The following is a 15,072-nucleotide window of genomic DNA, read 5'->3' as shown; positions in this document are numbered from 1 at the left end:
CCAAAATTCGTTGAAAACATTTATTTGGACGAACATTATCGTAAACTATTACTATGAGAAATAGCTTTTAAAAAATCCGGAATATCACGGATATTGTTGATATAATCTTCTTTGGGGGCGACTTTGGTTTCATCCGATGCAACCTCCAAAATTGCACCTAGTTTTTCATTACCTTTTTTAGATATAATTAGCTTCATTCTAACCATTGAAAGATTGAACCATGGACAGTAAATTAAGAGGACAGGTTTTCAATTTCCTTCCACAGTACAATTTATTTCTCCCCGCGAATCAATCAGCTCGAGAGACTCCGAGGGAGTCTTGCGAGGTCGTTTGTACCACGTGATCTTAAAATTTCAAAATAGCAATCTAATGCGGTTGATATTGTTACGTAATTTTTTGCGCATTATATTTTAGTAATTTTAAATTTTGGTTTTTTAATTCAATAAAAACTATCAACTGATATTTAGTATATAATATTTAATCTATAAAAACGTGACAAAATACCTTTTGGCGTAAAAATGTACTTCGTGTTTATCTTTTTTCTTTTTTCGAACGGTATCGTCCACTCTTAGCGATACTTGTTTTTTTCAAATAACCTTGGACGACTTCCTTAGTGTGATTGGTTTACGGGGGCTAAAAACCAGGCTTTTTACCGATCCTCTAAAATCTACTATCCATGATTGCAAGAATCGTCTCTTAAAAATTCAAATGTTTTTTGGGATTTTTTAGTCATAGATTTTATGTTTCTTGAATTTTTGTGCGTTTACCGCTTGTTATAGCAGCCTGATGAAGTAAAATGTTGAAATTGAAATGTTTGTAATATTTACTGATTTATAAATCATATTGACAGTATTTAATAGTTTTAAACAAGATGTCACGGACATTTAAGTACACACAATCCCACGATGTATTAACTATATTTAAAATATTATATTTAAATTTGAACAAATTTACAATCATCTTGTACATTAACTTAATAAACCCAAGAGGAATATTATCGGAATTTAAATTAATTTTTAGACAAACCGCATTTTTTGAGTTACCTGGTTTCGTAAATAAAGTAGCGAAACATGAACTGGTTGATTTATATTAATTTTTAAACAAACCGATTTTTTCGAGTTACCTGGTTTTGGAAATAAAGTAGCGAAACGTGAACTGGTTGATTTATATTAATTTTTAAACAAACCGATTTTTTCGAGTTACCTGGTTTTGGAAATAAAGTAGCGAAACGTGAACTGGTTGATTTATATTAATTTTTAAACAAACCGATTTTTTCGAGTTACCTGGTTTTGGAAATAAAGTAGCGAAACGTGAACTGGTTGATTTATATTAATTTTTAAACAAACCGATTTTTTCGAGTTACCTGGTTTTGGAAATAAAGTAGCCAAACGCGAACACTTTAATTAAACTAATTTTTAGACAAACCGCATTTTTTGAGTTACCTGGTTTCGTAAATAAAGTAGCGAAACGTGAACTGGTTGATTTATATTAATTTTTAAACAAACCGATTTTTTCGAGTTACCTGGTTTTGGAAATAAAGTAGCGAAACGTGAACTGGTTGATTTATATTAATTTTTAAACAAACCGATTTTTTCGAGTTACCTGGTTTTGGAAATAAAGTAGCGAAACGTGAACTGGTTGATTTATATTAATTTTTAAACAAACCGATTTTTTCGAGTTACCTGGTTTCGTAAATAAAGTAGCGAAACGTGAACTGGTTGATTTATATTAATTTTTAAACAAACCGATTTTTTCGAGTTACCTGGTTTCGTAAATAAAGTAGCGAAACGTGAACTGGTTGATTTATATTAATTTTTAAACAAACCGATTTTTTCGAGTTACCTGGTTTTGGAAATAAAGTAGCCAAACGCGAACACTTTAATTAAACTAATTTTTAGACAAACCGAATTTTTCGAGTTACCTGGTTTCGTAAATAAAGTAGCGAAACGTGAACTGGTTGATTTATATTAATTTTTAAACAAACCGATTTTTTCGAGTTACCTGGTTTCGTAAGTAAAGTAGCGAAACGTGAACTGGTTGATTTATATTAATTTTTAAACAAACCGATTTTTTCGAGTTACCTGGTTTCGTAAATAAAGTAGCGAAACGTGAACTGGTTGATTTATATTAATTTTTAAACAAACCGATTTTTTCGAGTTACCTGGTTTTGGAAATAAAGTAGCCAAACGCGAACACTTTAATTAAACTAATTTTTAGACAAACCGAATTTTTCGAGTTACCTGGTTTCGTAAATAAAGTAGCGAAACGTGAACTGGTTGATTTATATTAATTTTTAAACAAACCGATTTTTTCGAGTTACCTGGTTTTGGAAATAAAGTAGCCAAACGCGAACACTTTAATTAAACTAATTTTTAGACAAACCGAATTTTTCGAGTTACCTGGTTTCGTAAATAAAGTAGCGAAACGTGAACTGGTTGATTTATATTAATTTTTAAACAAACCGATTTTTTCGAGTTACCTGGTTTCGTAAATAAAGTAGCGAAACGTGAACTGGTTGATTTATATTAATTTTTAAACAAACCGATTTTTTCGAGTTACCTGGTTTTGGAAATAAAGTAGCCAAACGCGAACACTTTAATTAAACTAATTTTTAGACAAACCGAATTTTTCGAGTTACCTGGTTTCGTAAATAAAGTAGCGAAACGTGAACTGGTTGATTTATATTAATTTTTAAACAAACCGATTTTTTCGAGTTACCTGGTTTTGGAAATAAAGTAGCCAAACGCGAACACTTTAATTAAACTAATTTTTAGACAAACCGAATTTTTCGAGTAACCTGGTTTGGGAAATAAGGTAGCGAAACGCGAACGAGTTAGATGGCACGAATCAATCAATTGGCACGAAATTCAAATATGGCTATAGTGCGTATGTGGGTTGAGGGGTCCCGCGAATTGGCCAGAAATCTCATTTAAAATTAAAATTTCTTAATGCAACCGAAAACGTAAATCAGAAATGATCATTAGCAACTTCAAATATAATTTTTAAAGAAGTCGGTCATAATTAATGTAAAAACATTATGTAAATTTAGGTTCAAAAATCGCCTAAAATCACTAAAATGGGCAAATTCCACACTTTTGGGGCCCCGATCTCACAAATGTTAACAATGGCGGTGAGGGCATGATATTTCCAATCGATTGACGTATCATGTGTCTTTGTACCTCTGACGTACCGCATACACATAAATCCCCTAAGGATTGTGTGTAAAAAGCACTATAATCACGTGGGTTTCTCCCCAAAATATATTTGCACTGCGAAGTTACATGTTTCGAGCGAACAACCAGTATTTATCGTGTAATATATATATTATTTACTTCTCATTTACAGCGTGTAATTAAAGAAACTATCTTTAAAAAGCAATAACAAAAACAAAATACTGGATTCTTAAAGCGAATGTAACCTCAACTATTTCCTTTGCCCTTATAGGTTCCAATATTGACCGCTCCCTCCTACAACTTTTAATATTTTCGGCTCAGCTTAGTGGTTTGTAGCGCGGGTAATCAGGGCCGGATCAAGACTTTGTGGGGCCCTAGACCCAAGCTAGCTTTGATGCCCCTTTCAGCGAAGCGAGCTATGCACCCCCGCAATTGAAAAATGGATGGAAAATACAATTTCAGTGCAGACTTTGCGGATATTTTAGTGACGTTTCATGGTATCAAAAAATGTGGACGCATTTACTAAAATAACTCAAGAAAAAAAAATATTTTGTGAAAAGTAAATTATAAAATATTTTTACTTTTAATTTTCTTGGTGCCCCTTTTAGGCTTGGTGCCCTAGACCCACGCGTTGTCGGCCTATTGGGTTATATTCCCTTTAAGGACTGTCGATGTAGGTTTTCTTCGAGAGAACAGGAACCAGACTACCCCGTATCTTAAAGATTGAAAGGGCAGAGCTGTAAATTGGTAAGATACGGTCAAGAGAGGGGTCGAGAAAGAGAGGGGTCGGAAAAGAGAGCGTGTTCCGTCAATGGACGCGCCCCAGATCATATACAGCTTTCGAGTCCCCAGCTCCAACGGAGCGAGTCTTTAAAAACATTAATGGTCATCTTGGCCGGCTGGAGGCGGGACCTAAGTAGGAAGCGTACACTCGTTTCGCTCATAACGGGCGAAACCGAGATCATTTTCACGCCTAAACCGTTTTCCATCTGGCTCTCCAACCAGCGGCCCCTCATCGGAGTCTTTTGTTTTCCCAAAGCGGCGCGCTTTATTCGACCCTTTCGAGTAAGGCGCGCGAATACTAACTGGACCACTTAAAAGGGAGCGAACAAGTACAGAAGCTTAATAAGGCTTAAGCCTATTATCATTACTAGATTTTTCGCTTCGTTTAACTTTGAATTTAGATAGTCGCGATGCGTTCTTCTCGGATGATTAAACCGAACTCCTCTTAACCTTTAGCTTAAAATTATCGGAGCTACTTATTCGTACGCGTATTAGGGGGCCTAAAGCCCTCTCCACTTTGCTGCTAGAGAGAACTCTGGATTGGAATTCGAAAGAGGATTACGGGAAACTACATTCTGAACGGCGTTGTCTCAATTTTTAGCTAAGTAACTAAACGTTAGCGGATTAGCGAATTCCACTCTCTTTGTTAGCCAACCTCTTAAATATTAAAAACTCGTTACGACCCACTCATATTGGCGCCCACACGATCGACGCTAGTCGGAGTTAAATGGGGAAAGGTCAATTAGTTTACGATTCTCTTGGAAAATTTAAATTATGAAATGAGATGTCGAAGGGACTTTCACGCGAAATCAACATTCGTTAATAGGACTAATTTAGTCCAGTCCCAAAGGTGGCGCGTCATTAGATATACCGTGATTGGAAAGTTAATACGGCATTTAGAGACGAAATATCATCGTCAATTAGTTTAATTTATATCTCTATTTGGAGTTTTGCGAATATTAATACAGAATTTTGGACTGAGATCGTCTTAAGAAAACAAATTTACTATATATATATATTAAATAAGTTTTCTGTATATGTGAAATGAGTTTTCTTTATATGTTAAATTAGTTTTCTTTATATGTTAAATTAGTTTTCTTTACATGTTAAATTAGTTTTCTTTATATGTTAAATTAGTTTTCTTTATATGTTAAATTAGTTTTCTTTATATGTTAAATTAGTTTTCTTTATATGTTAAATTAGTTTTCTTTATATGTTAAATTAGTTTTCTTTATATGTTAAATTAGTTTTCTTTATAAATAAATTAGTTTTCTTTATAAAAAAATTAGTTTTCTTTATATATTAAAAAGGTTTTCTGTATGTGTTAAATTAGTTTTCTTTATATGTTAAATTAGTTTTCTTTATATATTAAAATAGTTTTCTTTATATACTAAAATAGTTTTCTTTATAAATAAATTAGTTTTCTTTATATATTAAAAAACTTTTCTGTATGTGTTAAATTTGTTTTCTTTATATGTTAAATTAGTTTTCTTTATATATTAAAATAGTTTTCTTTATATACTAAAATAGTTTTCTTTATAAATAAATTAGTTTTCTTTATATATTAAAAGGTTTTCTGTATGTGTTAAATTAGTTTTCTTTATATATTAAAATAGTTTTCTTTATATACTAAAATATTTTACTTTATATATTTAAATAGTTTTCTTTATATGTTAAATTAGTTTTCTTTATATGTTTAATTAGTTTTCTTTATATGTTAAATTAGTTTTCTTTATATGTTAAATTAGTTTTCTTTATATGTTAAATTAGTTTTCTTTATAAATAAATTAGTTTTCTTTATAAAAAAATTAGTTTTCTTTATATATTAAAAAGGTTTTCTGTATGTGTTAAATTAGTTCTCTTTATATGTTAAATTAGTTTTCTTTACATGTTAAATTAGTTTTCTTTACATGTTAAATTAGTTTTCTTTATATGTTAAATTAATTTTCTTTATATGTTAAATTAGTTTTCTTTATATGTTAAATTAGTTTTCTTTATATGTTAAATTAGTTTTCTTTATATGTTAAATTAGTTTTCTTTATATGTTAAATTAGTTTTCTTTATATGTTAAATTAGTTTTCTTTATAAATAAATTAGTTTTCTTTATAAATAAATTAGTTTTCTTTATAAAAAAATTAGTTTTCTTTATATATTAAAAAGGTTTTCTGTATGTGTTAAATTAGTTTTCTTTATATGTTAAATTAGTTTTCTTTATATATTAAAATAGTTTTCTTTATATACTAAAATAGTTTTCTTTATAAATAAATTAGTTTTCTTTATATATTAAAAAAGTTTTCTGTATGTGTTAAATTTGTTTTCTTTATATGTTAAATTAGTTTTCTTTATATATTAAAATAGTTTTCTTTATATACTAAAATAGTTTTCTTTATAAATAAATTAGTTTTCTTTATATATTAAAAGGTTTTCTGTATGTGTTAAATTTGTTTTCTTTATATGTTAAATTAGTATTCTTTATATATTAAAATAGTTTTCTTTATATACTAAAATATTTTACTTTATATATTTAAATAGTTTTCTTTATATGTTAAATTAGTTTTCTATAAATGTTTAATTAGTTTTCTTTATATGTTTAATTAGTTTTCTTTATATGTTTAATTAGTTTTCTTTATATATTTAATTAATTTTCTTTATATGTTTTATTAGTTTTCTTTATATGTTTAATTAGTTTTCTTTATATAGTAAATTAGAAATGTTAAATTTAATTAATTTAACGTGTTATACGTGCCATATAATTTTAAAATATTTCAGTTACTCTTGTGCCATTCAACTTTTAAAAATTAAAAAAATTTAACCACTTTTTGTAACCAACATTTTTTGGCTTCTACAATATGTGTAAGAATTTAATTTTGAAATACCTCAGTTGTTGGGCATTAATGTTTTTTAAATCTAAAAATTTAAAAAGTCATTTTTGCAACTAGCAATTTTTGGCTTGTCATAAGTGTTTCGTCTATAGCACTCAGCAAAAACCATCTTTAGAGGAACTCGAGATTTGCATTTTATCGATACAAAAGTCATGACTTAAAATCGGACGACCCGCTGTTGTACGTTAAGCCGCTAGAAAAATTGATAAATTCAGAATTTTGGGTACAAAAAGTATTTCAATGCAGCGTTTCTGAGGAGCTATACAGTCAGTCGTTCTAAGAATTTCTGGGTTCATGGGTAAAAATAAAATGGCCGATGGTAAAATTCTACGAAGGTATTGATCGATTCCAATCGTCAATGGGTCTTGTGGAGACTCACTTACCCTTATTTCAAAATGTCGTCTGTTCTAGGAGGATGGAAATTATGGAGAGGAAATAATGGAATAGACTGTATAGGTAGGCTTGGCAACGTTAAGCCATTAAATTTACTACAATATAGACATCTAGCGGAAATTAGGATTATATTAAGAAAATATTTTCGTCTGCTGCATGGGTCATTCCATGACAAATCAACCAGAGGTGTCCACCCACCCATCTTAGATTTCATTGAAATTTCGTATAAAGGGTACTTGGTCCCGTTAAAATCGGACTTTTATTTGACAAAATATACATTTTTATGTTTATGGGTCAACGTCATTTTTTACTATTTTTACCAAAATTTGGTATCGAATAATCGTACAATAATAAAAACTGGGAAATCGACTTTTCCGTACTTAAGTACCTTTTAAACGAAATTTCAATGAAATCTAAAATGGGAGGGTGGACAAATTAAAAACATTTGGTTGATTTGTCATGGAATGACCCTGCTAGTTGTTGGCAAGCCACGTGTTTTTATAGTTTTTACAATGAAACAAAGAAAAGCGTTCAATTTAATTTTCCAAGAACACAACTATACTGTTTTTTCAAAAGTTAAAAAAGAGGCAAATAATGTTAAATATAGATATTACAATATTTTGTAACTAAAACCAAACATTCAGATAGGGGAACGAAATTTCCCCCCTCTGACTTTCGGAATCGACCTATTAATTCCTGACTGGAAGTTACATAACTCGAATATTTAAACTGGCTTAAAGGGAGTGAAACTAATGTCCATTGCAACTTTTCCCTTCATGTTACCATAAGGTCTACATACCCACCTAGTTTCAACAAAATAGGTGATTATCACCTCCGGTAGTCTCCTCGTTAGTGAAAAGGTTCGAGCCAAAAACTTGGATTTTAACAACGATAAAACGCGTAAAAATAAATTTAAATCTCTCAGAGTAATTTCTAGAATGTAATAATGAAGAGTTCGATTTGGGGTTTTGAAAACAGCTGCCCTTGAGCGCCACCTGCTCGTCCCAGATACGTGTTTCGCAAAGAGTGAAGATGATAACTAAAATACGTTCCAAATTACGGTTATTACCGCCTCGCCTGAATCTCCAAATAAACAATCGAGAGCGAGACGTGACCAAATATTCGGGCTTGGTGGGGGTCAAATTGGCCCCAAAGAAACAAAGATTTATTATAATACTTCCCAAAACTTCAATCTGGCTTTTAATCCTGGAAACCCACGCCGTTTGCGTTTTCTCAGAATAGGCGGGAAAACGTTGGTTTAGTTTCATAAGTTTTTATGGTTTTTTAACGGCTTGGAGAGACCTATCGGAACGGGTTTCTAAGAGCCTTAATGTAAAATTAATAGAACCCGCGAAGTATCTTTCCAACGAGAAGGTAGAAAAGATTAGAACAGTCGTTTTCATTCTCTCCGCGTGAAGATAATTCCATAAATTTTTAAAGAGAACGAACCGAATGAGGTGCCTCACCATTCGAGTCCGTGCCACGATGTATCAGCTATATTGCACCTGGATATAAATTATACGTATCGAAATCGCCGATATTGTGATGGGTGTGAACCTTAAAGGGTATAATCCCTGCTATATTTACCAACTAATCCCGTATATCAGTAGTTATATAGGGGTATACATTGTTTTATACCTCAATTGCTTTTTGAATGGCCATTACCGGTTTTTATCGACAACGATCAAGATTTTGCTGTCGGTAAATACCCGGAGTGCTTTACTCAATTTCTCAATTTCTCTTAATTTTTAAAATAATTTATACCACTTTGAAGTTACGAAAAAGATTGCTTATGGATATTTTATATATAGAAGAAAGAAATAAAATGCGGAAAAATTTCCGCAAATCGTAAAAAAAAATTGAAACATAAATTACTTTTTAAGGGTTTTTAATGTTTTTCAATTTTTATCGATATAAAATGTCTAATAAACGTAAACATACTACAAAACATTTATAGTGTTACATTGTTAATCAGCTTAAACAAGTCTAGAGGTTTAGTTTTATTTCAGATTCGAAAAAATTAGGTGAAAATGCCGCTTTATTTAAATTTGCAAACAATATATTAGACTAATCATGGAATGCAACCTTTTATTATTTTTTTCGGAAAAATACGGAAAATTTTCCGACTTAATAATCGATTTATGAACTATTCTGTAAATATTTTACCGCGATATTATTTTTATATTATCATATTATGATATGATTCAGTCACGTGCTTATCATGTTAAAAGTTATAAATTGATAATTTTACAAATAAATTAACTTATTGTGGTATTTTCCTGTTATATATTATATTGTATTTTCCTTTCAAAAATATAATAAATTAAATTATTAAGGTATTTTCCTGATATATATTATATTTTCCTTTCAAAAATATAATAAATTAAATTATTAAGGTATTTTGCTGATATAAATTATATTATATTTTCCTTTCAAAAATGAAATCAATTACCAGCCTATCCTGATAATCTAACCTACATTATAGCCAGTCATTTTCGGGAAATTCACAACAAACGAGTTAATTATCCAAATTAAATATAATGGAAGTACGTACAACAAGTTTTTTAATTATTTTATAAGAAATATTTACCATAAAATTACCAATTATTTCGAGGTATCAGTACTGTTAAAATGGGCTATATCTGTAATCGAACTCAGAAATTGATCTTTGTAATAAGAAATATAAAATATAATATTTACCAAAGCAAATATCCAGAGCAGAGATGAAGTTTTTCAGTAAATTCTTTTTAACTTTATACTTCTCCGAGGGGACTTTGTACCCTAGGAGGGGTTTTACAATCACCGTGTCTGTCTGTGCGCCTGTGTGTCTGTGCTGCGAACGCGTACGCATTTTCGGTGAAAAGTTTAATAACTGCGTACGCAGTTTTTTTAAATCGCTGTGTTCGCAGTTTCAAATACAAATACCCTCTGTAGATATTTCTTTCATTAAAATTTGCTTCGTATTATATTTAACAGGTAAATTTGTTCTGGAAATAGGGTTAAATTCAATTGTGCATTGTTTTAGTACGTCTAACTCGCTGTTGTAACTACTTAATTTATATTATTCTGAATAAATTAAACTCGCTTGTTTCGTCTCAATTATTTTAATAAAAATTAAAATTTTATACCGGGCGGGATTGAACCGGGATTACGTTTTTAGTAAATAACTCTGAATTGCGGAGATATCTTTAAGGGTCGTCTCGAGAAATTAATACCACTAGGGACAATTATTCCGAGGAGAGGTATATTTTGGCTTGCCAACTTGTTTTTCCTTACACAAGAAGTTATTCAAAGTAATTGGTTTCCAAAAAACCATTAAACTTTAGATTTAAGATATTTATACTAGTTTTACGCTCTTATTTCATATTAATCAAATCGATAATAAAATACAGTGTAGAAACTCTCTCGGAAACTTTCACTCAAATTAACAGTTAATGCAATAAATTTTATAATTAGTTTTAATTAGAACGTAGTGTATCACTAGGCTTAAAATAACCAGACTCTCTAAAGCAAATATTGTTACTTGAACTTGGAAACAAAACTCGGGCGAATTTGGTCGTTCGGTGCAAAGACAAAATATTTAGGTATAGGCGCGACTCGGATGAGGTTCCATTGAAAAGAGGGCCCCGCGGGGTTAGACAATTTGAGAGCTATGATTGCTAGTGACTCTGGGAGTTGGTACAACGTGTCCCGAATAAATCGTATACCACCGATTTAACCTAACTTCGTTATTGATTTTGTCGTGTACGTGTATCCTTCGTTTGTTCCATCTGCTGTGAGCAAAATTGCTCCCACGTGACTTCTAAATTGTTCGGAAGGATATGAAACTATCCAGCCTTCCCGAACACAGAACTAGAACACGCGAGAGCCATTGATCTTCAGCGAAAAGATTGCCAACTGTTTTCCAATATGGAAAGTCAATTATTAAACTACACGGTAATGAAAACTTAAATTGGACGTGAGCTTAAGTTATGGTAACCTAAATATCAAATTTTAATGAAAATAATAAAAATTTTACTTTTATAATTATTAAATAGAACTCTATATTTTAATCAATCTCCAGATACATGCATACTATATCCATTCATCTTTAACGAAAGAATTTCCAATTTGTTTTTCCTTTTGGATATTCAATTATTAATCTACACGGTAATGAAAACTCAAATTGGCAGTGAGTTTTAAGTTATGGTAACATAAATATAAAATTTAATGAAATAATTAAAAAAATAACTTTTATAATTATTATTCATCTTTAACGAAAAGAATTCACAACTGTTTTCCCATATGGAAACTATATTATTAATCTCCAGATACATAGTAATGGAAATTTAAATTGTATCTTCATAATTGAAAGAATTTGTTTTTAATAAATGGTTTTAATCAGTCGTGCAGCTTGAATTTCGTCTAGGAAAAGGTTGTAAAATTTCAAAATTGGAGTCGAGAAAGGTTTAAAAATCTAGTAGAGTTAAAACTACAGCCAACAGACAAGGGGGTTACGCTACTGGTTTTTATTACATTCAAAAACTATTTATAGTGTAGTATTATAATTTAATTCGATTATTAAGAATTTAATTTAATTCGATTATTAAGTATGTAATTTAATTCGATTATTTTATTTGTAATTTAATTATATTATTAATTATGGCAAAATAAGCTACAATGATTTGGTCGCATTCTAAATAATGTTCTAAATGTTCGAATGTTTACTTGCCTGAACTCTAAAAATATGGATTTTATGTTCTAAATGTTGTTGAAAAAAGAATAAATCACAAAGTTTTTAAACTTGCAAATGATGACTATAGATATTAAAACAAAGATGTTTGGCCAATATCAAAGTAGTATAGGTATTTTGAGAACATAACCCAAACCAAAACCAACATAACGAATTTTTATCTATCCAAACCTAACTTAAACCTACCAAACGTTCACCTGACTAATCAGACATGAAACGAATAAGTTATAAATTCGAACTAATTTACATTCGGACATATTAATTCCGAACATTTGCCAGACCATTCGGATAAATGAAATAGGCTTTTTTGTAAAGTAACATCAAAGAGTATGGAGGTAATAGAGATAAAATAACCGGGAGAGGTCCGCAACGAAACGTTCACCACCGAGGGGATTCACAATGGGGTAAAACCTCTGGAAGCCGGGCTTCAAAATAGCTACCGCAGCGCCATTTCGGGATTCTGGTCCTGCTTTTCGTTTTGAAACTTTTGGTAGATTTAACTTTGCCATATTTATGATCTAAATTCATTTTCAAATTAAGAAGGTACTCTAAGAAAAGACCAAGCACTATCAAAGAATTCTATTTGGTGCTATTGTTGCAATTAAATTTGTGCCTTTTCGATTACGAAGAATCCCGAAATGGCGCTGCGGTAGCTATTTTGAAGCCCGGTTTCCAGAGGTTTTTCCCCATTGTCAACCCCCTCGGTGGTGAACGTTTCGTTGCGGACCTCTCCCTGTTGTTTTATCTCTATTACCTCCATACTCTTTGGTAACATTAGCCTTCTTGTTTTCATGTTGCTGCTGCATCAAGGGTGACGTATTGATGATATTTTAATACGAAAAGCCCGGGACATAAGAGTAAATTCGATGAGGCACCCTTTTTTATAGCATAAACTGAACTGAACTTCTATACGTATATCGTGACTAATGAACTACATAAAACCAGTTCAGCAAGCGTAGCTTATCTTATAGAAAGGCCTATTCAAAAAAGTCTGAGTACATCAAAGCTTATTTTTATGTAAGCAAACAAAGAATATATTTATTAATATTTAGGGTTAATGATTATGTTGAGACTATCAGCGCGCATCAAGGTCAATGTCGCTCGATGACTTAGGCCTAGGGTGGTGCCTTGGGTATTAGTCTAGCTGATTATTATTATTATGTATCACCGAGAGGAAGGAAGAAAAAAAGTCAACGGTGTTTGCTTAAGGGCTTGCCACCATCTTCCTACTCATTGTAACCCGACCACCTGATTTAAAAGCCATTAAAAGTCGCTAGATGACTTGGGCTTAAGGTGATGCCTTGCTGGGTATTAGCCTAGCTGATCATTATTTTTATTTCGCGGTGGAAGACAACAGTTTTAGGCGAGGGGTCAGACATTCAAAGAAATCCAGTACACTTTCTAAGAAATCCGTTTAAAAATTCCGTAATCCAGCCGGGGTTTCTTCAAAATCCCAAAATTTGGAAATAAATCCAGAAATCTGACGTGAAATCAAGAAATCCGGTCAGAAATCCAGAAATCCGAAGCGAGATCTCGAAATCCGGCCTGAAATCCAGAAATCCGACGCGAAATCTCGATGTCCGACCAGAAATCCAGAAATCCAACGCGAAATCTCGATGCCCGACCAGAAATCCAGAAATCCGACGCGAAATCTCGATGTCCGACCAGAAATCCAAAAATCCGACGCGAAATCTCGCAATCCGGCCTGAAATCCAGAAATCCGACGCGAAATCTCGATGCCCGACCAGAAATCCAGAAATCCGACGCGAAATCTCGATGTCCGACCAGAAATCCAGAAATCCAACGCGAAATCTCGATGCCCTACCAGAAATCCAGAAATCCGACGCGAAATCTCGATGTCCGACCAAAAATCCAGAAATCCGACGCGAAATCTCGATGCCCTACCAGAAATCCAGAAATCCGACGCGAAATCTCGATGTCTGACCAGAAATCCGGAAATATGACAAGAAAACGAGAAATTAAAAAAACGCCAAATCCGACGAGAAATCCCGAAATCCGACGTGAAATCTCGAATTCTGGCCAGAAATCCACAAATCCGACGTGAAATCTCGAATTCCGGCCAGAAATCCAGAAATCCGACGCGTAATCTCGAAATCCGGCCAGAAATCCAGAAATCCAACGCGAAATCTCGATGCCCGACCAGAAATCCAGAAATCCGACGCGTAATCTCGATGCCCGACCAGAAATCCAGAAATCCGACGCGTAATCTCGAAATCCGGCCAGAAATCCAGAAATCCGACGCGAAATCTCGATGTCCGACCAGAAATCCAGAAATCCAACGCGAAATCTCGATGCCCTACCAGAAATCCAGAAATCCGACGCGAAATCTCGATGTCCGACCAAAAATCCAGAAATCCGACGCGAAATCTCGATGCCCTACCAGAAATCCAGAAATCCGACGCGAAATCTCGATGTCCGACCAGAAATCCAGAAATCCAACGCGAAATCTCGATGCCCTACCAGAAATCCAGAAATCCGACGCGAAATCTCGATGTCCGACCAGAAATCCAGAAATCCAACGCGAAATCTCGATGCCCTACCAGAAATCCAGAAATCCGACGCGAAATCTCGATGCCCTACCAGAAATCCAGAAATCCGACGCGAAATCTCGATGTCCGACCAGAAATCCAGAAATCCAACGCGAAATCTCGATGCCCTACCAGAAATCCAGAAATCCGACGCGAAATCTCGATGTCCGACCAAAAATCCAGAAATCCGACGCGAAATCTCGATGCCCTACCAGAAATCCAGAAATCCGACGCGAAATCTCGATGTCTGACCAGAAATCCGGAAATATGACAAGAAAACGAGAAATTAAAAAAACGCCAAATCCGACGAGAAATCCCGAAATCCGACGTTAAATCTCGAATTCTGGCCAGAAATCCAGAAATCCGACGTGAAATCTCGAATTCCGGCCAGAAATCCAGAAATCCGACGCGTAATCTCGAAATCCGGCCAGAAATCCAGAAATCCAACGCGAAATCTCGATGCCCTACCAGAAATCCAGAAATCCGACGCGTAATCTCGAAATCCGGCCAGAAATCCAGAAATCCGACGCATAATCTCGATGCCCGACCAGAAATCCAGA

The 15,072-nt window shown here is 32.9% G+C and overlaps 1 protein-coding gene across 1 annotated transcript in view; it reads right to left on the bottom strand.

Moving 5' to 3' along the window:
• The window catches only part of LOC149943514 (gamma-aminobutyric acid receptor subunit beta-like), a 199,180-nt gene that overhangs the window by 154,073 nt on the left and 30,035 nt on the right, over positions 1–15,072 (bottom strand). The gene's annotated exons all lie outside the window — the stretch shown is intronic.

Source organism: Leiobunum rupestre, chromosome 5 (assembly GCF_980474605.1).
Source record: "Leiobunum rupestre chromosome 5, qqLeiRupe1.1.hap1, whole genome shotgun sequence".
NCBI classification, from domain to species: domain Eukaryota; kingdom Metazoa; phylum Arthropoda; class Arachnida; order Opiliones; family Sclerosomatidae; genus Leiobunum; species Leiobunum rupestre.
This window is presented reverse-complemented; position numbering and strand designations above follow the sequence as displayed.